This window comes from Pelophylax lessonae (genome assembly GCF_965119305.1).
Source record: "Pelophylax lessonae genome assembly, chromosome: 3".
NCBI lineage: Eukaryota > Metazoa > Chordata > Amphibia > Anura > Ranidae > Pelophylax > Pelophylax lessonae.
In genome coordinates, this window is record NC_138770.1 from 83,738 (window position 1) to 108,396 (window position 24,659).

A 24,659-nucleotide genomic window follows, 5' to 3' on the forward strand; every position below is an offset into this window, starting at 1 on the left:
ATGTTTTCAACATTTTTTTAACTCTGCCGTGGCCGGTCCCAAGCCCGTGCTGTGAAAAGAGGAGGGTCAGATGCTGGGACAAGCAAACCAGCTCTGTAAAAACTATTTGCTACTGCGGTCAGGGAGGGCCTTGGAAAAGCTCATTGGGATTCCTCAGGATCTCAAACAAATAAATGAATAAATAAATAATGTTTTCAACATTTTTTTAACTCTGCCGTGTCCGGTCCCAAGCCCGTGCTGTGAAAAGAAGAGGGTCAGATGCTGGGACAAGCAAACCAGCTCTGTAAAAAAAACTTTTTGCTACTGCGGTCAGGGAGGGCCTTGGAAAAGCTCATTGGGATTCCTCAGGATCTCAAACAAATAAATTAATAAATAAATAAATAATGTTTTCAACATTTTTTAACTCTGCCGTGGCCGGTCCCAAGCCCGTGCTGTGAAAAGAGGAGGGTCAGATGCTGGGACAAGCAAACCAGCTCTGTAAAAACTATTTGCTAGTGCAGTCAGGGAGGGCCTTGGAAAAGCTCATTGGGATTCCTCATGATCTCAAACAAATAAATGAATAAATAAATAATGTTTTCAACATTTTTTTTAACTCTGCCGTGGTCTTTCCCAAGCCCATGCTGTGAAAAGAGGAGGGTCAGATGCTGGGACAAGCAAACCAGCTCTGTAAAAACTATTTGCTACTGCGGTCAGGGAGGGCCTTGGAAAAGCTCATTGGGATTCCTCAGGATCTCAAACAAATAAATGAATAAATAAATAAATAATGTTTTCAACATTTTTTAACTCTGCCGTGGCCGGTCCCAAGCCCGTGCTGTGAAAAGAGGAGGGTCAGATGCTGGGACAAGGAAACCAGCTCTGTAAAAACTATTTGCTACTGCGGTCAGGGAGGGCCTTGGAAAAGCTCATTGGGATTCCTCAGGATCTCAAACAAATAAATGAATAAATAAATAATGTTTTCAACATTTTTTAACTCTGCCATGGCCGGTCCCAAGCCCGTGCTGTGAATAGAGGAGGGTCAGATGCTGGGACAAGCAAACCAGCTCTGTAAAAACTATTTGCTACTGCGGTCAGGGAGGGCCTTGGAAAAGCTCATTGGGATTCCTCAGGATCTCAAACTAATAAATGAATAAATAATGTTTTCAACATTTTTTTAACTCTGCCGTGGCCGGTCCCAAGCCCGTGCTGTGAAAAGAGGAGGGTCAGATGCTGGGATAAGCAAACCAGCTCTGTAAAAACTATTTGATACTGCAGTCAGGGAGGGCCTTGGAAAAGCTCATTGGGATTCCTCAGGATCTCAAACAAATAAATGAATAAATAAATAAATAATGTTTTCAACATTTTTTAACTCTGCCGTGGCCGGTCCCAAGCCCGTGCTGTGAAAAGAGGAGGGTCAGATGCTGGGACAAGGAAACCAGCTCTGTAAAAACTATTTGCTACTGCGGTCAGGGAGGGCCTTGGAAAAGCTCATTGGGATTCCTCAGGATCTCAAACAAATAAATGAATAAATAAATAATGTTTTCAACATTTTTTAACTCTGCCATGGCCGGTCCCAAGCCCGTGCTGTGAATAGAGGAGGGTCAGATGCTGGGAAAGCAAACCAGCTCTGTAAAAACTATTTGCTACTGCGGTCAGGGAGGGCCTTGGAAAAGCTCATTGGGATTCCTCAGGATCTCAAACAAATAAATGAATAAATAAATAAATAATGTTTTCAACATTTTTTAACTCTGCCGTGGCCGGTCCCAAGCCCGTGCTGTGAAAAGAGGAGGGTCAGATGCTGGGACAAGGAAACCAGCTCTGTAAAAACTATTTGCTACTGCGGTCAGGGAGGGCCTTGGAAAAGCTCATTGGGATTCCTCAGGATCTCAAACTAATAAATGAATAAATAATGTTTTCAACATTTTTTTAACTCTGCCGTGGCCGGTCCCAAGCCCGTGCTGTGAAAAGAGGAGGGTCAGATGCTGGGATAAGCAAACCAGCTCTGTAAAAACTATTTGATACTGCAGTCAGGGAGGGCCTTGGAAAAGCTCATTGGGATTCCTCAGGATCTCAAACAAATAAATAAATAAATAAATAAATAATGTTTTCAACATTTTTTAACTCTGCCGTGGCCGGTCCCAAGCCCGTGCTGTGAAAAGAGGAGGGTCAGATGCTGGGACAAGGAAACCAGCTCTGTAAAAACTATTTGCTACTGCGGTCAGGGAGGGCCTTGGAAAAGCTCATTGGGATTCCTCAGGATCTCAAACAAATAAATGAATAAATAAATAATGTTTTCAACATTTTTTAACTCTGCCATGGCCGGTCCCAAGCCCGTGCTGTGAATAGAGGAGGGTCAGATGCTGGGAAAGCAAACCAGCTCTGTAAAAACTATTTGCTACTGCGGTCAGGGAGGGCCTTGGAAAAGCTCATTGGGATTCCTCAGGATCTCAAACTAATAAATGAATAAATAATGTTTTCAACATTTTTTTAACTCTGCCGTGGCCGGTCCCAAGCCCGTGCTGTGAAAAGAGGAGGGTCAGATGCTGGGATAAGCAAACCAGCTCTGTAAAAACTATTTGATACTGCAGTCAGGGAGGGCCTTGGAAAAGCTCATTGGGATTCCTCAGGATCTCAAACAAATAAATGAATAAATAAATAAATAATGTTTTCAACATTTTTTTAACCCTGCCGTGGCCGGTCCCAAGCCCGTGCTGTGAAAAGAGGAGGGTCAGATGCTGGGACAAGCAAACCAGCTCTGTAAAAAATATTTGCTACTGCGGTCAGGGAGGGCCTTGGAAAAGCTCATTGGGATTCCTCAGGATCTCAAACAAATAAATGAATAAATAAATAATGTTTTCAACATTTTTTTAACTCTGCCGTGGCCGGTCCCAAGCCCGTGCTGTGAAAAGAAGAGGGTCAGATGCTGGGACAAGCAAACCAGCTCTGTAAAAAAAACGTTTTGCTACTGCGGTCAGGGAGGGCCTTGGAAAAGCTCATTGGGATTCCTCAGGATCTCAAACAAATAAATTAATAAATAAATAAATAATGTTTTCAACATTTTTTAACTCTGCCGTGGCCGGTCCCAAGCCCGTGCTGTGAAAAGAGGAGGGTCAGATGTTGGGACAAGCAAACCAGCTCTGTAAAAACTATTTGCTAGTGCAGTCAGGGAGGGCCTTGGAAAAGCTCATTGGGATTCCTCATGATCTCAAACAAATAAATGAATAAATAAATAATGTTTTCAACATTTTTTTTAACTCTGCCGTGGTCTTTCCCAAGCCCGTGCTGTGAAAAGAGGAGGGTCAGATGCTGGGACAAGCAAACCAGCTCTGTAAAAACTATTTGCTACTGCGGTCAGGGAGGGCCTTGGAAAAGCTCATTGGGATTCCTCAGGATCTCAAACAAATAAATGAATAAATAAATAAATAATGTTTTCAACATTTTTTAACTCTGCCGTGGCCGGTCCCAAGCCCGTGCTGTGAAAAGAGGAGGGTCAGATGCTGGGACAAGGAAACCAGCTCTGTAAAAACTATTTGCTACTGCGGTCAGGGAGGGCCTTGGAAAAGCTCATTGGGATTCCTCAGGATCTCAAACAAATAAATGAATAAATAAATAATGTTTTCAACATTTTTTTAACTCTGCCATGGCCGGTCCCAAGCCCGTGCTGTGAATAGAGGAGGGTCAGATGCTGGGACAAGCAAACCAGCTCTGTAAAAACTATTTGCTACTGCGGTCAGGGAGGGCCTTGGAAAAGCTCATTGGGATTCCTCAGGATCTCAAACTAATAAATGAATAAATAATGTTTTCAACATTTTTTTAACTCTGCCGTGGCCGGTCCCAAGCCCGTGCTGTGAAAAGAGGAGGGTCAGATGCTGGGATAAGCAAACCAGCTCTGTAAAAACTATTTGATACTGCAGTCAGGGAGGGCCTTGGAAAAGCTCATTGGGATTCCTCAGGATCTCAAACAAATAAATGAATAAATAAATAAATAATGTTTTCAACATTTTTTAACTCTGCCGTGGCCGGTCTCAAGCCCGTGCTGTGAAAAGAGGAGGGTCAGATGCTGGGACAAGGAAACCAGCTCTGTAAAAACTATTTGCTACTGCGGTCAGGGAGGGCCTTGGAAAAGCTCATTGGGATTCCTCAGGATCTCAAACAAATAAATGAATAAATAAATAATGTTTTCAACATTTTTTAACTCTGCCATGGCCGGTCCCAAGCCCGTGCTGTGAATAGAGGAGGGTCAGATGCTGGGAAAGCAAACCAGCTCTGTAAAAACTATTTGCTACTGCGGTCAGGGAGGGCCTTGGAAAAGCTCATTGGGATTCCTCAGGATCTCAAACTAATAAATGAATAAATAATGTTTTCAACATTTTTTTAACTCTGCCGTGGCCGGTCCCAAGCCCGTGCTGTGAAAAGAGGAGGGTCAGATGCTGGGATAAGCAAACCAGCTCTGTAAAAACTATTTGATACTGCAGTCAGGGAGGGCCTTGGAAAAGCTCATTGGGATTCCTCAGGATCTCAAACAAATAAATGAATAAATAAATAAATAATGTTTTCAACATTTTTTTAACTCTGCCGTGGCCGGTCCCAAGCCCGTGCTGTGAAAAGAGGAGGGTCAGATGCTGGGACAAGCAAACCAGCTCTGTAAAAACTATTTGCTACTGCGGTCAGGGAGGGCCTTGGAAAAGCTCATTGGGATTCCTCAGGATCTCAAACAAATAAATGAATAAATAAATAATGTTTTCAACATTTTTTTAACTCTGCCGTGGCCGGTCCCAAGCCCGTGCTGTGAAAAGAAGAGGGTCAGATGCTGGGACAAGCAAACCAGCTCTGTAAAAAAAACTATTTGCTACTGTGGTCAGGGAGGGCCTTGGAAAAGCTCATTGGGATTCCTCAGAATCTCAAACAAATAAATTATTAAATAAATAAATAATGTTTTCAACATTTTTTAACTCTGCCGTGGCCGGTCCCAAGCCCGTGCTGTGAAAAGAGGAGGGTCAGATGCTGGGACAAGGAAACCAGCTCTGTAAAAACTATTTGCTACTACGGTCAGGGAGGGCCTTGGAAAAGCTCATTGGAATTCCTCAGGATCTCAAACAAATAAATGAATAAATAAATAAATAATGTTTTCAACATTTTTTAACTCTGCCGTGGCCGGTCCCAAGCCCGTGCTGTGAAAAGAGGAGGGTCAGATGCTGGGACAAGGAAACCAGCTCTGTAAAAACTATTTGCTACTGCGGTCAGGGAGGGCCTTGGAAAAGCTCATTGGGATTCCTCAGGATCTCAAACAAATAAATGAATAAATAAATAATGTTTTCAACATTTTTTTAACTCTGCCATGGCCGGTCCCAAGCCCGTGCTGTGAATAGAGGAGGGTCAGATGCTGGGACAAGCAAACCAGCTCTGTAAAAACTATTTGCTACTGCGGTCAGGGAGGGCCTTGGAAAAGCTCATTGGGATTCCTCAGGATCTCAAACAAATAAATGAATAAATAAATAAATAATGTTTTCAACATTTTTTAACTCTGCCATGGCCGGTCCCAAGCCCGTGCTGTGAATAGAGGAGGGTCAGATGCTGGGAAAGCAAACCAGCTCTGTAAAAACTATTTGCTACTGCGGTCAGGGAGGGCCTTGGAAAAGCTCATTGGGATTCCTCAGGATCTCAAACTAATAAATGAATAAATAATGTTTTCAACATTTTTTTAACTCTGCCGTGGCCGGTCCCAAGCCCGTGCTGTGAAAAGAGGAGGGTCAGATGCTGGGATAAGCAAACCAGCTCTGTAAAAACTATTTGATACTGCAGTCAGGGAGGGCCTTGGAAAAGCTCATTGGGATTCCTCAGGATCTCAAACAAATAAATGAATAAATAAATAAATAATGTTTTCAACATTTTTTTAACTCTGCCGTGGCCGGTCCCAAGCCCGTGCTGTGAAAAGAGGAGGGTCAGATGCTGGGACAAGCAAACCAGCTCTGTAAAAACTATTTGCTACTGCGGTCAGGGAGGGCCTTGGAAAAGCTCATTGGGATTCCTCAGGATCTCAAACAAATAAATGAATAAATAAATAATGTTTTCAACATTTTTTTAACTCTGCCGTGGCCGGTCCCAAGCCCGTGCTGTGAAAAGAAGAGGGTCAGATGCTGGGACAAGCAAACCAGCTCTGTAAAAAAAACTATTTGCTACTGTGGTCAGGGAAGGCCTTGGAAAAGCTCATTGGGATTCCTCAGAATCTCAAACAAATAAATTATTAAATAAATAAATAATGTTTTCAACATTTTTTAACTCTGCCGTGGCCGGTCCCAAGCCCGTGCTGTGAAAAGAGGAGGGTCAGATGCTGGGACAAGGAAACCAGCTCTGTAAAAACTATTTGCTACTACGGTCAGGGAGGACCTTGGAAAAGCTCATTGGAATTCCTCAGGATCTCAAACAAATAAATGAATAAATAAATAAATAATGTTTTCAACATTTTTTAACTCTGCCGTGGCCGGTCCCAAGCCCGTGCTGTGAAAAGAGGAGGGTCAGATGCTGGGACAAGGAAACCAGCTCTGTAAAAACTATTTGCTACTGCGGTCAGGGAGGGCCTTGGAAAAGCTCATTGGGATTCCTCAGGATCTCAAACAAATAAATGAATAAATAAATAATGTTTTCAACATTTTTTAACTCTGCCATGGCCGGTCCCAAGCCCGTGCTGTGAATAGAGGAGGGTCAGATGCTGGGACAAGCAAACCAGCTCTGTAAAAACTATTTGCTACTGCGGTCAGGGAGGGCCTTGGAAAAGCTCATTGGGATTCCTCAGGATCTCAAACAAATAAATGAATAAATAAATAATGTTTTCAACATTTTTTTAACTCTGCCGTGGCCGGTCCCAAGCCCGTGCTGTGAAAAGAGGAGGGTCAGATGCTGGGATAAGCAAACCAGCTCTGTAAAAACTATTTGATACTGCAGTCAGGGAGGGCCTTGGAAAAGCTCATTGGGATTCCTCAGGATCTCAAACAAATAAATGAATAAATAAATAATGTTTTCAACATTTTTTTAACTCTGCCGTGGCCGGTCCCAAGCCCGTGCTGTGAAAAGAGGAGGGTCAGATGCTGGGACAAGCAAACCAGCTCTGTAAAAACTATTTGCTACTGCGGTCAGGGAGGGCCTTGGAAAAGCTCATTGGGATTCCTCAGGATCTCAAACAAATAAATGAATAAATAAATAATGTTTTCAACATTTTTTTAACTCTGCCGTGTCCGGTCCCAAGCCCGTGCTGTGAAAAGAAGAGGGTCAGATGCTGGGACAAGCAAACCAGCTCTGTAAAAAAAAACTTTTTGCTACTGCGGTCAGGGAGGGCCTTGGAAAAGCTCATTGGGATTCCTCAGGATCTCAAACAAATAAATTAATAAATAAATAAATAATGTTTTCAACATTTTTTAACTCTGCCGTGGCCGGTCCCAAGCCGGTGCTGTGAAAAGAGGAGGGTCAGATGCTGGGACAAGGAAACCAGCTCTGTAAAAACTATTTGCTACTGCGGTCAGGGAGGGCCTTGGAAAAGCTCATTGGGATTCCTCAGGATCTCAAACAAATAAATGAATAAATAATGTTTTCAACATTTTTTAACTCTGCCATGGCCGGTCCCAAGCCCGTGCTGTGAATAGAGGAGGGTCAGATGCTGGGACAAGCAAACCAGCTCTGTAAAAACTATTTGTTACTGCGGTCAGGGAGGGCCTTGGAAAAGCTCATTGGGATTCCTCAGGATCTCAAACAAATAAATGAATAAATAAATAATGTTTTCAACATTTTTTTAACTCTGCCGTGTCCGGTCCCAAGCCCGTGCTGTGAAAAGAAGAGGGTCAGATGCTGGGACAAGCAAACCAGCTCTGTAAAAAAAACTATTTGCTACTGCGGTCAGGGAGGGCCTTGGAAAAGCTCATTGGGATTCCTCAGAATCTCAAACAAATAAATTAATAAATAAATAAATAATGTTTTCAACATTTTTTAACTCTGCCGTGGCCGGTCCCAAGCCCGTGCTGTGAAAAGAGGAGGGTCAGATGTTGGGACAAGCAAACCAGCTCTGTAAAAACGATTTGCTACTGCGGTCAGGGAGGGCCTTGGAAAAGCTCATTGGGATTCCTCAGGATCTCAAACAAATAAATGAATAAATAATGTTTTCAACATTTTTTAACTCTGCCATGGCCGGTCCCAAGCCCGTGCTGTGAATAGAGGAGGGTCAGATGCTGGGACAAGCAAACCAGCTCTGTAAAAACTATTTGCTACTGCGGTCAGGGAGGGCCTTGGAAAATCTCATTGGGATTCCTCAGGATCTCAAACAAATAAATGAATAAATAAATAATGTTTTCAACATTTTTTTAACTCTGCCGTGTCCGGTCCCAAGCCCGTGCTGTGAAAAGAAGAGGGTCAGATGCTGGGACAAGCAAACCAGCTCTGTAAAAAAAACTATTTGCTACTGCGGTCAGGGAGGGCCTTGGAAAAGCTCATTGGGATTCCTCAGAATCTCAAACAAATAAATTAATAAATAAATAAATAATGTTTTCAACATTTTTTAACTCTGCCGTGGCCGGTCCCAAGCCCGTGCTGTGAAAAGAGGAGGGTCAGATGTTGGGACAAGCAAACCAGCTCTGTAAAAACGATTTGCTACTGCGGTCAGGGAGGGCCTTGGAAAAGCTCATTGGGATTCCTCAGGATCTCAAACAAATAAATGAATAAATAATGTTTTCAACATTTTTTAACTCTGCCATGGCCGGTCCCAAGCCCGTGCTGTGAATAGAGGAGGGTCAGATGCTGGGACAAGCAAACCAGCTCTGTAAAAACTATTTGCTACTGCGGTCAGGGAGGGCCTTGGAAAAGCTCATTGGGATTCCTCAGGATCTCAAACAAATAAATGAATAAATAAATAATGTTTTCAACATTTTTTTAACTCTGCCGTGTCCGGTCCCAAGCCCGTGCTGTGAAAAGAAGAGGGTCAGATGCTGGGACAAGCAAACCAGCTCTGTAAAAAAAACTATTTGCTACTGCGGTCAGGGAGGGCCTTGGAAAAGCTCATTGGGATTCCTCAGAATCTCAAACAAATAAATTAATAAATAAATAAATAATGTTTTCAACATTTTTTAACTCTGCCGTGGCCGGTCCCAAGCCCGTGCTGTGAAAAGAGGAGGGTCAGATGTTGGGACAAGCAAACCAGCTCTGTAAAAACGATTTGCTACTGCGGTCAGGGAGGGCCTTGGAAAAGCTCATTGGGATTCCTCAGGATCTCAAACAAATAAATGAATAAATAATGTTTTCAACATTTTTTAACTCTGCCATGGCCGGTCCCAAGCCCGTGCTGTGAATAGAGGAGGGTCAGATGCTGGGACAAGCAAACCAGCTCTGTAAAAACTATTTGCTACTGCGGTCAGGGAGGGCCTTGGAAAAGCTCATTGGGATTCCTCAGGATCTCAAACAAATAAATGAATAAATAAATAAATAATGTTTTCAACATTTTTTTAACTCTGCCGTGGCCGGTCCCAAGCCCGTGCTGTGAAAAGAGGAGGGTCAGATGCTGGGACAAGCAAACCAGCTCTGTAAAAACTATTTGCTACTGCGGTCAGGGAGGGCCTTGGAAAAGCTCATTGGGATTCCTCAGGATCTCAAACAAATAAATGAATAAATAAATAATGTTTTCAACATTTTTTTAACTCTGCCGTGTCCGGTCCCAAGCCCGTGCTGTGAAAAGAAGAGGGTCAGATGCTGGGACAAGCAAACCAGCTCTGTAAAAAAAACTATTTGCTACTGCGGTCAGGGAGGGCCTTGGAAAAGCTCATTGGGATTCCTCAGGATCTCAAACAAATAAATGAATAAATAAATAATGTTTTCAACATTTTTTAACTCTGCCATGGCCGGTCCCAAGCCCGTGCTGTGAATAGAGGAGGGTCAGATGCTGGGACAAGCAAACCAGCTCTGTAAAAACTATTTGCTACTGCAGTCAGGGAGGGCCTTGGAAAAGCTCATTGGGATTCCTCAGGATCTCAAACAAATAAATGAATAAATAAATAATGTTTTCAACATTTTTTTAACGCTGCCATGGCCGGTCCCAAGCCCGTGCTGTGAAAAGAGGAGGGTCAGATGCTGGGACAAGCAAACCAGCTCTGTAAAAACTATTTGCTACTGCGGTCAGGGAGGGCCTTGGAAAAGCTCATTGGGATTCCTCAGGATCTCAAACAAATAAATGAATAAATAAATAAATAATGTTTTCAACATTTTTTAACTCTGCCGTGGCCGGTCCCAAGCCCGTGCTGTGAAAAGAGGAGGGTCAGATGCTGGGACAAGCAAACCAGCTCTGTAAAAACTATTTGCTAGTGCAGTCAGGGAGGGCCTTGGAAAAGCTCATTGGGATTCCTCAGGATCTCAAACAAATAAATGAATAAATAAATAAATAATGTTTTCAACATTTTTTAACTCTGCCGTGGCCGGTCCCAAGACCGTGCTGTGAAAAGAGGAGGGTCAGATGCTGGGACAAGGAAACCAGCTCTGTAAAAACTATTTGCTACTGCGGTCAGGGAGGGCCTTGGAAAAGCTGATTGGGATTCCTCAGGATCTCAAACAAATAAATGAATAAATAAATAATGTTTTCAACATTTTTTAACTCTGCCATGGCCGGTCCCAAGCCCGTGCTGTGAAAAGAAGAGGGTCAGATGCTGGGACAAGCAAACCAGCTCTGTAAAAAAAACAATTTGCTACTGCGGTCAGGGAGGGCCTTGGAAAAGCTCATTGGGATTCCTCAGAATCTCAAACAAATAAATGAATGAATAAATAAATAATGTTTTCAACATTTTTTAACTCTGCCGTGGCCGGTCCCAAGCCCGTGCTGTGAAAAGAGGAGGGTCAGATGTTGGGACAAGCAAACCAGCTCTGTAAAAACGATTTGCTACTGCGGTCAGGGAGGGCCTTGGAAAAGCTCATTGGGATTCCTCAGGATCTCAAACAAATAAATTATTAAATAAATAAATAATGTTTTCAACATTTTTTAACTCTGCCGTGGCCGGTCCCAAGCCCGTGCTGTGAAAAGAGGAGGGTCAGATGCTGGGACAAGGAAACCAGCTCTGTAAAAATTATTTGCTACTGCGGTCAGGGAGGGCCTTGGAAAAGCTCATTGGGATTCCTCAGGATCTTAAACAAATAAATGAATAAATAAATAATGTTTTCAACATTTTTTTAACTCTCGCATGGCCGGTCCCAAGCCCGTGCTGTGAAAAGAGGAGGGTCAGATGCTGGGATAAGCAAACCAGCTCTGTAAAAACTATTTGATACTGCAGTCAGGGAGGGCCTTGGAAAAGCTCATTGGGATTCCTCAGGATCTCAAACAAATAAATGAATAAATAAATAAATAATGTTTTCAACATTTTTTAACTCTGCCGTGGCCGGTCCCAAGCCCGTGCTGTGAAAAGAGGAGGGTCAGATGCTGGGACAAGCAAACCAGCTCTGTAAAAACTATTTGCTAGTGCAGTCAGGGAGGGCCTTGGAAAAGCTCATTGGGATTCCTCAGGATCTCAAACAAATAAATGAATAAATAAATAAATAATGTTTTCAACATTTTTTAACTCTGCCGTGGCCGGTCCCAAGACCGTGCTGTGAAAAGAGGAGGGTCAGATGCTGGGACAAGGAAACCAGCTCTGTAAAAACTATTTGCTACTGCGGTCAGGGAGGGCCTTGGAAAAGCTCATTGGGATTCCTCAGGATCTCAAACAAATAAATGAATAAATAAATAAATAATGTTTTCAACATTTTTTAACTCTGCCATGGCCGGTCCCAAGCCCGTGCTGTGAAAAGAAGAGGGTCAGATGCTGGGACAAGCAAACCAGCTCTGTAAAAAAAACAATTTGCTACTGCGGTCAGGGAGGGCCTTGGAAAAGCTCATTGGGATTCCTCAGAATCTCAAACAAATAAATGAATGAATAAATAAATAATGTTTTCAACATTTTTTAACTCTGCCGTGGCCGGTCCCAAGCCCGTGCTGTGAAAAGAGGAGGGTCAGATGTTGGGACAAGCAAACCAGCTCTGTAAAAACGATTTGCTACTGCGGTCAGGGAGGGCCTTGGAAAAGCTCATTGGGATTCCTCAGGATCTCAAACAAATAAATTATTAAATAAATAAATAATGTTTTCAACATTTTTTAACTCTGCCGTGGCCGGTCCCAAGCCCGTGCTGTGAAAAGAGGAGGGTCAGATGCTGGGACAAGGAAACCAGCTCTGTAAAAATTATTTGCTACTGCGGTCAGGGAGGGCCTTGGAAAAGCTCATTGGGATTCCTCAGGATCTTAAACAAATAAATGAATAAATAAATAATGTTTTCAACATTTTTTTAACTCTCGCATGGCCGGTCCCAAGCCCGTGCTGTGAAAAGAGGAGGGTCAGATGCTGGGATAAGCAAACCAGCTCTGTAAAAACTATTTGATACTGCAGTCAGGGAGGGCCTTGGAAAAGCTCATTGGGATTCCTCAGGATCTCAAACAAATAAATGAATAAATAAATAAATAAATAATGTTTTCAACATTTTTTAACTCTGCCGTGGCCGGTCCCAAGCCCGTGCTGTGAAAAGAGGAGGGTCAGATGCTGGGACAAGCAAACCAGCTCTGTAAAAACTATTTGCTAGTGCAGTCAGGGAGGGCCTTGGAAAAGCTCATTGGGATTCCTCATGATCTCAAACAAATAAATGAATAAATAAATAATGTTTTCAACATTTTTTTTAACTCTGCCGTGGTCTGTCCCAAGCCCGTGCTGTGAAAAGAGGAGGGTCAGATGCTGGGACAAGCAAACCAGCTCTGTAAAAACTATTTGCTACTGCGGTCAGGGAGGGCCTTGGAAAAGCTCATTGGGATTCCTCAGGATCTCAAACAAATAAATGAATAAATAAATAAATAATGTTTTCAACATTTTTTAACTCTGCCGTGGCCGGTCCCAAGCCCGTGCTGTGAAAAGAGGAGGGTCAGATGCTGGGACAAGGAAACCAGCTCTGTAAAAACTATTTGCTACTGCGGTCAGGGAGGGCCTTGGAAAAGCTCATTGGGATTCCTCAGGATCTCAAACAAATAAATGAATAAATAAATAATGTTTTCAACATTTTTTAACTCTGCCATGGCCGGTCCCAAGCCCGTGCTGTGAATAGAGGAGGGTCAGATGCTGGGACAAGCAAACCAGCTCTGTAAAAACTATTTGCTACTGCGGTCAGGGAGGGCCTTGGAAAAGCTCATTGGGATTCCTCAGGATCTCAAACTAATAAATGAATAAATAATGTTTTCAACATTTTTTTAACTCTGCCGTGGCCGGTCCCAAGCCCGTGCTGTGAAAAGAGGAGGGTCAGATGCTGGGATAAGCAAACCAGCTCTGTAAAAACTATTTGATACTGCAGTCAGGGAGGGCCTTGGAAAAGCTCATTGGGATTCCTCAGGATCTCAAACAAATAAATGAATAAATAAATAAATAATGTTTTCAACATTTTTTTAACTCTGCCGTGGCCGGTCCCAAGCCCGTGCTGTGAAAAGAGGAGGGTCAGATGCTGGGACAAGCAAACCAGCTCTGTAAAAACTATTTGCTACTGCGGTCAGGGAGGGCCTTGGAAAAGCTCATTGGGATTCCTCAGGATCTCAAACAAATAAATGAATAAATAAATAATGTTTTCAACATTTTTTTAACTCTGCCGTGGCCGGTCCCAAGCCCGTGCTGTGAAAAGAAGAGGGTCAGATGCTGGGACAAGCAAACCAGCTCTGTAAAAAAAACTATTTGCTACTGTGGTCAGGGAGGGCCTTGGAAAAGCTCATTGGGATTCCTCAGAATCTCAAACAAATAAATTATTAAATAAATAAATAATGTTTTCAACATTTTTTAACTCTGCCGTGGCCGGTCCCAAGCCCGTGCTGTGAAAAGAGGAGGGTCAGATGCTGGGATAAGGAAACCAGCTCTGTAAAAACTATTTGCTACTGCGGTCAGGGAGGGCCTTGGAAAAGCTCATTGGAATTCCTCAGGATCTCAAACAAATAAATGAATAAATAAATAATGTTTTCAACATTTTTTAACTCTGCCATGGCCGGTCCCAAGCCTGTGCTGTGAATAGAGGAGGGTCAGATGCTGGGACAAGCAAACCAGCTCTGTAAAAACTATTTGCTACTGCGGTCAGGGAGGGCCTTGGAAAAGCTCATTGGGATTCCTCAGGATCTCAAACAAATAAATGAATAAATAAATAAATAATGTTTTCAACATTTTTTAACTCTGCCGTGGCCGGTCCCAAGCCCGTGCTGTGAAAAGAGGAGGGTCAGATGCTGGGACAAGCAAACCAGCTCTGTAAAAACCATTTGCTAGTGCAGTCAGGGAGGGCCTTGGAAAAGCTCATTGGGATTCCTCAGGATCTCAAACAAATAAATGAATAAATAAATAAATAATGTTTTCAACATTTTTTAACTCTGCCGTGGCCGGTCCCAAGCCCGTGCTGTGAAAAGAGGAGGGTCAGATGCTGGGACAAGGAAACCAGCTCTGTAAAAACTATTTGCTACTGCGGTCAGGGAGGGCCTTGGAAAAGCTCATTGGGATTCCTCAGGATCTCAAACAAATAAATGAATAAATAAATAATGTTTTCAACATTTTTTAACTCTGCCATGGCCGGTCCCAAGCCCGTGCTGTGAAAAGAAGAGGGTCAGATGCTGGGACAAGCAAACCAGCTCTGTAAAAAAAACTATTTGCTACTGCGGTCAGGGAGGGCCTTGGAAAAGCTCATTGGGATTCCTCAGAATCTCAAACAAATAAATGAATAAATAAATAAATAATGTTTTCAACATTTTTTAACTCTGCCGTCGCCGGTCCCAAGCCCGTGCTGTGAAAAGAGGAGGGTCAGATGTTGGGACAAGCAAACCAGCTCTTTAAAAACGATTTTCTACTGCGGTCAGGGAGGGCCTTGGAAAAGCTCATTGGGATTCCTCAGGATCTCAAACAAATAAATGAATAAATAAATAATGTTTTCAACATTTTTTTAACTCTGCCGTGGCCGGTCCCAAGCCCGTGCTGTGAAAAGAGGAGGGTCAGATGCTGGGACAAGGAAACCAGCTCTGTAAAAACTATTTGCTACTGCGGTCAGGGAGGGCCTTGGAAAAGCTCATTGGGATTCCTCAGGATCTCAAACAAATAAATGAATAAATAAATAAATAATGTTTTCAACATTTTTTAACTCTGCCATGGCCGGTCCCAAGCCCGTGCTGTGAATAGAGGAGGGTCAGATGCTGGGACAAGCAAACCAGCTCTGTAAAAACTATTTGCTACTGCGGTCAGGGAGGGCCTTGGAAAAGCTCATTGGGATTCCTCAGGATCTCAAACAAATAAATGAATAAATAAATAATGTTTTCAACATTTTTTTAACTCTGCCATGGCCGGTCCCAAGATCGTGCTGTGAAAAGAGGAGGGTCAGATGCTGGGATAAGCAAACCAGCTCTGTAAAAACTATTTGATACTGCAGTCAGGGAGGGCCTTGGAAAAGCTCATTGGGATTCCTTAGGATCTCAAACAAATAAATGAATAAATAAATAAATAATGTTTTCAACATTTTTTAACTCTGCCGTGGCCGGTCCCAAGCCCGTGCTGTGAAAAGAGGAGGGTCAGATGCTGGGACAAGGAAACCAGCTCTGTAAAAACTATTTGCTACTGCGGTCAGGGAGGGCCTTGGAAAAGCTCATTGGGATTCCTCAGGATCTCAAACAAATAAATGAATAAATAAATAATGTTTTCAACATTTTTTAACTCTGCCATGGCCGGTCCCAAGCCCGTGCTGTGAATAGAGGAGGGTCAGATGCTGGGACAAGCAAACCAGCTCTGTAAAAACTATTTGCTACTGCGGTCAGGGAGGGCCTTGGAAAAGCTCATTGGGATTCCTCAGGATCTCAAACTAATAAATGAATAAATAATGTTTTCAACATTTTTTTAACTCTGCCGTGGCCGGTCCCAAGCCCGTGCTGTGAAAAGAGGAGGGTCAGATGCTGGGATAAGCAAACCAGCTCTGTAAAAACTATTTGATACTGCAGTCAGGGAGGGCCTTGGAAAAGCTCATTGGGATTCCTCAGGATCTCAAACAAATAAATGAATAAATAAATAAATAATGTTTTCAACATTTTTTAACTCTGCCGTGGCCGGTCCCAAGCCTTTGCTGTGAAAAGAGGAGGGTCAGATGCTGGGACAAGGAAACCAGCTCTGTAAAAACTATTTGCTACTGCGGTCAGGGAGGGCCTTGGAAAAGCTCATTGGGATTCCTCAGGATCTCAAACAAATAAATGAATAAATAAATAATGTTTTCAACATTTTTTAACTCTGCCATGGCCGGTCCCAAGCCCGTGCTGTGAATAGAGGAGGGTCAGATGCTGGGACAAGCAAACCAGCTCTGTAAAAACTATTTGCTACTGCGGTCAGGGAGGGCCTTGGAAAAGCTCATTGGGATTCCTCAGGATCTCAAACTAATAAATGAATAAATAATGTTTTCAACATTTTTTTAACTCTGCCGTGGCCGGTCCCAAGCCCGTGCTGTGAAAAGAGGAGGGTCAGATGCTGGGATAAGCAAACTAGCTCTGTAAAAACTATTTGATACTGCAGTCAGGGAGGGCCTTGGAAAAGCTCATTGGGATTCCTCAGGATCTCAAACAAATAAATGAATAAATAAATAAATAATGTTTTCAACATTTTTTTAACTCTGCCGTGGCCGGTCCCAAGCCCGTGCTGTGAAAAGAGGAGGGTCAGATGCTGGGACAAGCAAACCAGCTCTGTAAAAACTATTTGCTACTGCGGTCAGGGAGGGCCTTGGAAAAGCTCATTGGGATTCCTCAGGATCTCAAACAAATAAATGAATAAATAAATAATGTTTTCAACATTTTTTTAACTCTGCCGTGGCCGGTCCCAAGCCCGTGCTGTGAAAAGAAGAGGGTCAGATGCTGGGACAAGCAAACCAGCTCTGTAAAAAAAACTATTTGCTACTGTGGTCAGGGAGGGCCTTGGAAAAGCTCATTGGGATTCCTCAGAATCTCAAACAAATAAATTATTAAATAAATAAATAATGTTTTCAACATTTTTTAACTCTGCCGTGGCCGGTCCCAAGCCCGTGCTGTGAAAAGAGGAGGGTCAGATGCTGGGATAAGGAAACCAGCTCTGTAAAAACTATTTGCTACTGCGGTCAGGGAGGGCCTTGGAAAAGCTCATTGGAATTCCTCAGGATCTCAAACAAATAAATGAATAAATAAATAATGTTTTCAACATTTTTTAACTCTGCCATGGCCGGTCCCAAGCCTGTGCTGTGAATAGAGGAGGGTCAGGTGCTGGGACAAGCAAACCAGCTCTGTAAAAACTATTTGCTACTGCGGTCAGGGAGGGCCTTGGAAAAGCTCATTGGGATTCCTCAGGATCTCAAACAAATAAATGAATAAATAAATAAATAATGTTTTCAACATTTTTTAACTCTGCCGTGGCCGGTCCCAAGCCCGTGCTGTGAAAAGAGGAGGGTCAGATGCTGGGACAAGCAAACCAGCTCTGTAAAAACCATTTGCTAGTGCAGTCAGGGAGGGCCTTGGAAAAGCTCATTGGGATTCCTCAGGATCTCAAACAAATAAATGAATAAATAAATAAATAATGTTTTCAACATTTTTTAACTCTGCCGTGGCCGGTCCCAAGCCCGTGCTGTGAAAAGAGGAGGGTCAGATGCTGGGACAAGGAAACCAGCTCTGTAAAAACTATTTGCTACTGCGGTCAGGGAGGGCCTTGGAAAAGCTGATTGGGATTCCTCAGGATCTCAAACAAATAAATGAATAAATAAATAATGTTTTCAACATTTTTTAACTCTGCCATGGCCGGTCCCAAGCCCGTGCTGTGAAAAGAAGAGGGTCAGATGCTGGGACAAGCAAACCAGCTCTGTAAAAAAAACTATTTGCTACTGCGGTCAGGGAGGGCCTTGGAAAAGCTCATTGGGATTCCTCAGAATCTCAAACAAATAAATGAATAAATAAATAAATAATGTTTTCAACATTTTTTAACTCTGCCGTCGCCGGTCCCAAGCCCGTGCTGTGAAAAGAGGAGGGTCAGATGTTGGGACAAGCAAACCAGCTCTTTAAAAACGATTTTCTACTGCGGTCAGGGAGGGCCTTGGAAAAGCTCATTGGGATTCCTCAGGATCTCAAACAAATAAATGAATAAATAAATAATGTTTTCAACATTTTTTTAACTCTGCCGTGGCCGGTCCCAAGCCCGTGCTGTGAAAAGAGGAGGGTCAGATGCTGGGACAAGGAAACCAGCTCTGTAAAAACTATTTGCTACTGCGGTCAGGGAGGGCCTTGGAAAAGCTCATTGGGATTCCTCAGGATCTCAAACAAATAAATGAATAAATAAATAAATAATGTTTTCAACATTTTTTAACTCTGCCATGGCCGGTCCCAAGCCCGTGCTGTGAATAGAGGAGGGTCAGATGCTGGGACAAGCAAACCAGCTCTGTAAAAACTATTTGCTACTGCGGTCAGGGAGGGCCTTGGAAAAGCTCATTGGGATTCCTCAGGATCTCAAACAAATAAATGAATAAATAAATAATGTTTTCAACATTTTTTTAACTCTGCCATGGCCGGTCCCAAGATCGTGCTGTGAAAAGAGGAGGGTCAGATGCTGGGATAAGCAAACCAGCTCTGTAAAAACTATTTGATACTGCAGTCAGGGAGGGCCTTGGAAAAGCTCATTGGGATTCCTTAGGATCTCAAACAAATAAATGAATAAATAAATAAATAATGTTTTCAACATTTTTTAACTCTGCCGTGGCCGGTCCCAAGCCCGTGCTGTGAAAAGAGGAGGGTCAGATGCTGGGACAAGCAAACCAGCTCTGTAAAAACTATTTGCTAGTGCAGTCAGGGAGGGCCTTGGAAAAGCTCATTGGGATTCCTCATGATCTCAAACAAATAAATGAATAAATAAATAATGTTTTCAACATTTTTTTTAACTCTGCCGTGGTCTGTCCCAAGCCCGTGCTGTGAAAAGAGGAGGGTCAGATGCTGGGACAAGCAAACCAGCTCTGTAAAAACTATTTGCTACTGCGGTCAGGGAGGGCCTTGGAAAAGCTCATTGGGATTCCTCAGGATCTCAAACAAATAAATGAATAAATAAATAAATAATGTTTTCAACATTTTTTAACTCTGCCGTGGCCGGTCCCAAGCCCGTGCTGTGAAAAGAGGAGGGTCAGATGCTGGGACAAGGAAACCAGCTCTGTAAAAACTATTTGCTACTGCGGTCAGGGAGGGCCTTGGAAAAGCTCATTGGGATTCCTCAGGATCTCAAACAAATAAATGAATAAATAAATAATGTTTTCAACATTTTTTAACTCTGCCATGGCCGGTCCCAAGCCCGTGCTGTGAATAGAGGAGGGTCAGATGCTGGGACAAGCAAACCAGCTCTGTAAAAACTATTTGCTACTGCGGTCAGGGAGGGCCTTGGAAAAGCTCATTGGGATTCCTCAGGATCTCAAACTAATAAATGAATAAATAATGTTTTCAACATTTTTTTAACTCTGCCGTGGCTGGTCCCAAGCCCGTGCTGTGAAAAGAGGAGGGTCAGATGCTGGGATAAGCAAACCAGCTCTGTAAAAACTATTTGCTACTGCGGTCAGGGAGGGCCTTGGAAAAGCTCATTGGGATTCCTCAGGATCTCAAACAAATAAATGAATAAATAAATAATGTTTTCAACATTTTTTAACTCTGCCATGGCCGGTCCCAAGCCCGTGCTGTGAAAAGAAGAGGGTCAGATGCTCAGACAAGCAAACCAGCTCTGTAAAAAAAACTATTTGCTACTGCGGTCAGGGAGGGCCTTGGAAAAGCTCATTGGGATTCCTCAGAATCTCAAACAAATAAATGAATAAATAAATAAATAATGTTTTCAACATTTTTTAACTCTGCCATGGCCGGTCCCAAGCCCGTGCTGTGAAAAGAGGAGGGTCAGATGTTGGGACAAGCAAACCAGCTCTTTAAAAACGATTTTCTACTGCGGTCAGGGAGGGCCTTGGAAAAGCTCATTGGGATTCCTCAGGATCTCAAACAAATAAATGAATAAATAAATAATGTTTTCAACATTTTTTTAACTCTGCCGTGGCCGGTCCCAAGCCCGTGCTGTGAAAAGAGGAGGGTCAGATGCTGGGACAAGGAAACCAGCTCTGTAAAAACTATTTGCTACTGCGGTCAGGGAGGGCCTTGGAAAAGCTCATTGGGATTCCTCAGGATCTCAAACAAATAAATGAATAAATAAATAAATAATGTTTTCAACATTTTTTAACTCTGCCATGGCCGGTCCCAAGCCCGTGCTGTGAATAGAGGAGGGTCAGATGCTGGGACAAGCAAACCAGCTCTGTAAAAACTATTTGCTACTACGGTCAGGGAGGGCCTTGGAAAAGCTCATTGGGATTCCTCAGGATCTCAAACAAATAAATGAATAAATAAATAATGTTTTCAACATTTTTTTAACTCTGCCATGGCCGGTCCCAAGATCGTGCTGTGAAAAGAGGAGGGTCAGATGCTGGGATAAGCAAACCAGCTCTGTAAAAACTATTTGATACTGCAGTCAGGGAGGGCCTTGGAAAAGCTCATTGGGATTCCTCAGGATCTCAAACAAATAAATGAATAAATAAATAAATAATGTTTTCAACATTTTTTAACTCTGCCGTGGCCGGTCCCAAGCCCGTGCTGTGAAAAGAGGAGGGTCAGATGCTGGGACAAGCAAACCAGCTCTGTAAAAACTATTTGCTAGTGCAGTCAGGGAGGGCCTTGGAAAAGCTCATTGGGATTCCTCATGATCTCAAACAAATAAATGAATAAATAAATAATGTTTTCAACATTTTTTTTAACTCTGCCGTGGTCTGTCCCAAGCCCGTGCTGTGAAAAGAGGAGGGTCAGATGCTGGGACAAGCAAACCAGCTCTGTAAAAACTATTTGCTACTGCGGTCAGGGAGGGCCTTGGAAAAGCTCATTGGGATTCCTCAGGATCTCAAACAAATAAATGAATAAATAAATAAATAATGTTTTCAACATGTTTTAACTCTGCCGTGGCCGGTCCCAAGCCTGTGCTGTGAAAAGAGGAGGGTCAGATGCTGGGACAAGGAAACCAGCTCTGTAAAAACTATTTGCTACTGCGGTCAGGGAGGGCCTTGGAAAAGCTCATTGGGATTCCTCAGGATCTCAAACAAATAAATGAATAAATAAATAATGTTTTCAACATTTTTTAACTCTGCCATGGCCGGTCCCAAGCCCGTGCTGTGAATAGAGGAGGGTCAGATGCTGGGACAAGCAAACCAGCTCTGTAAAAACTATTTGCTACTGCGGTCAGGGAGGGCCTTGGAAAAGCTCATTGGGATTCCTCAGGATCTCAAACAAATAAATGAATAAATAATGTTTTCAACATTTTTTTAACTCTGCCGTGGCCGGTCCCAAGCCCGTGCTGTGAAAAGAGGAGGGTCAGATGCTGGGATAAGCAAACCAGCTCTGTAAAAACTATTTGATACTGCAGTCAGGGAGGGCCTTGGAAAAGCTCATTGGGATTCCTCAGGATCTCAAACAAATAAATGAATAAATAAATAAATAATGTTTTCAACATTTTTTTAACTCTGCCGTGGCCGGTCCCAAGCCCGTGCTGTGAAAAGAGGAGGGTCAGATGCTGGGACAAGCAAACCAGCTCTGTAAAAACTATTTGCTACTGCGGTCAGGGAGGGCCTTGGAAAAGCTCATTGGGATTCCTAAGGATCTCAAACAAATAAATGAATAAATAAATAATGTTTTCAACATTTTTTTAACTCTGCCGTGGCCGGTCCCAAGCCCGTGCTGTGAAAAGAAGAGGGTCAGATGCTGGGACAAGCAAACCAGCTCTGTAAAAAAAACTATTTGCTACTGCGGTCAGGGAGGGCCTTGGAAAAGCTCATTGGGATTCCTCAGAATCTCAAACAAATAAATTATTAAATAAATAAATAATGTTTTCAACATTTTTTAACTCTGCCGTGGCCGGTCCCAAGCCCGTGCTGTGAAAAGAGGAGGGTCAGATGCTGGGACAAGGAAACCAGCTCTGTAAAAACTATTTGCTACTGCGGTCAGGGAGGGCCTTGGAAAAGCTCATTGGGATTCCTCAGGATCTCAAACAAATAAATGAATAAATAAATAATGTTTTCAACATTTTTTAACTCTGCCATGGCCGGTCCCAAGCCTGTGCTGTGAATAGAGGAGGGTCAGATGCTGGGACAAGCAAACCAGCTCTGTAAAAACTATTTGCTACTGCGGTCAGGGAGGGCCTTGGAAAAGCTCATTGGGATTCCTCAGGATCTCAAACAAATAAATGAATAAATAAATAATGTTTTCAACATTTTTTTAACTCTGCCATGGCCGGTCCCAAGCCAGTGCTGTGAAAAGAGGAGGGTCAGATGCTGGGATAAGCAAACCAGCTCTGTAAAAACTATTTGCTAGTGCAGTCAGGGAGGGCCTTGGAAAAGCTCATTGGGGTTCCTCATGATCTCAAACAAATAAATGAATAAATAAATAATGTTTTCAACATTTTTTTTAACTCTGTCGTGGTCTGTCCCAAGCCCGTGCTGTGAAAAGAGGAGGGACAGATGCTGGGACAAGCAAACCAGCTCTGTAAAAACTATTTGCTACTGCGGTCAGGGAGGGCCTTGGAAAAGCTCATTGGGATTCCTCAGGATCTCAAACAAATAAATGAATAAATAAATAAATAATGTTTGCAACATTTTTTAACTCTGCCGTGGCTGGTCCCAAGCCCGTGCTGTGAAAAGAGGAGGGTCAGATGCTGGGACAAGGAAACCAGCTCTGTAAAAACTATTTGCTACTGCGGTCAGGGAGGGCCTTGGAAAAGCTCATTGGGATTCCTCAGGATCTCAAACAAATAAATGAATAAATAAATAATGTTTTCAACATTTTTTAACTCTGCCATGGCCGGTCCCAAGCCTGTGCTGTGAATAGAGGAGGGTCAGATGCTGGGATAAGCAAACCAGCTCTGTAAAAACTATTTGCTACTGCGGTCAGGGAGGGCCTTGGAAAAGCTCATTGGGATTCCTCAGGATCTCAAACAAATAAATGAATAAATAAATAATGTTTTCAACATTTTTTTAACTCTGCCATGGCCGGTCCCAAGCCCGTGCTGTGAAAAGAGGAGGGTCAGATGCTGGGACAAGCAAACCAGCTCTGTAAAAACTATTTGCTACTGCGGTCAGGGAGATCCTTGGAAAAGCTCATTGGGAATCCTCAGGATCTCAAACAAATAAATGAATAAATAAATAAATAATGTTTTCAACATTTTTTAACTCTGCCGTGGCCGGTCCCAAGCCCGTGCTGTGAAAAGAGGAGGGTCAGATGCTGGGACAAGCAAACCAGCTCTGTAAAAACTATTTGCTACTGTGGTCAGGGAGGGCCTTGGAAAAGCTCATTGGTATTCCTCAGGATCTCAAACAAATAAATGAATAAATAAATAAATAATGTTTTCAACATTTTTTTAACTCTGCCGTGGCCGGTCCCAAGCCCGTGCTGTGAAAAGAGGAGGGTCAGATGCTGGGACAAGCAAACCAGCTCTGTAAAAACTATTTGCTACTGCGGTCAGGGAGGGCCTTGGAAAAGCTAATTGGGATTCCTCAGGATCTCAAATAAATAAATCAATAAATAAATAATGTTTTCAACATTTTTTTAACTCTGCCGTGGCCGGTCCCAAGCCCGTGCTGTGAAAAGAGGAGGGTCAGAGGCTGGGACAAGCACACCAGCTCTGTAAAAACTATTTTCTACTGCGGTCAGGGATGGTTTTGGAAAAGCTCATTGGGATTCCTAAGGATCTCAAACAAATAAATGAATAAATAAATAATGTTTTCAACATTTTTTAACTCTGCCGTGGCCGGTCCCAAGCCCGTGCTGTGAAAAGAGGAGGGTCAGATGCTGGGACAAGCAAACCAGCTCTGTAAAAACTATTTGCTACTGAGGTCAGGGAGGGCCTTGGAAAAGCTCATTGGGATTCCTCAGGATCTCAAACAAATAAATGAATAAATAAATAATGTTTTCAACATTTTTTTAACTCTGCCGTGGCCGGTCCCAAGCCCGTGCTGTGAAAAGAGGAGGGTCAGATGCTGGGACAAGCAAACCAGCTCTGTAAAAACTATTTGCTACTTCGGTCAGGGAGGGCCTTGGAAAAGCTCATTGGGATTCCTCAGGATCTCAAACAAATAAACGAATAAATCAATAAATAATGTTTTCAACATTTTTTTAACTCTGCCGTGGCCGGTCCCAAGCCCGTGCTGTGAAAAGAGGAGGGTCAGATGCTGGGACAAGCAAACCAGCTCTGTAAAAACTATTTGCTACTGCGGTCAGGGAAAGCCTTGGAAAAGCTCATTGGGATTCCTCAGGATCTCAAACAAATAAATGAATAAATAAATAATGTTTTCAACATTTTTTTAACTCTGTCGTGGCCGGTCCCAAGCCCGTGCTGTGAAAAGAAGAGGGTCAGATGCTGGGACAAGCAAACCAGCTCTGTAAAAAAAACTATTTGCTACTGCAGTCAGGGAGGGCCTTGGAAAAGCTCATTGGGATTCCTCAGGATCTCAAACAAATAAATGAATACATAAATAAATAATGTTTTCAACATTTTTTAACTCTGCCGTGGCCGGTCCCAAGCCCGTGCTGTGAA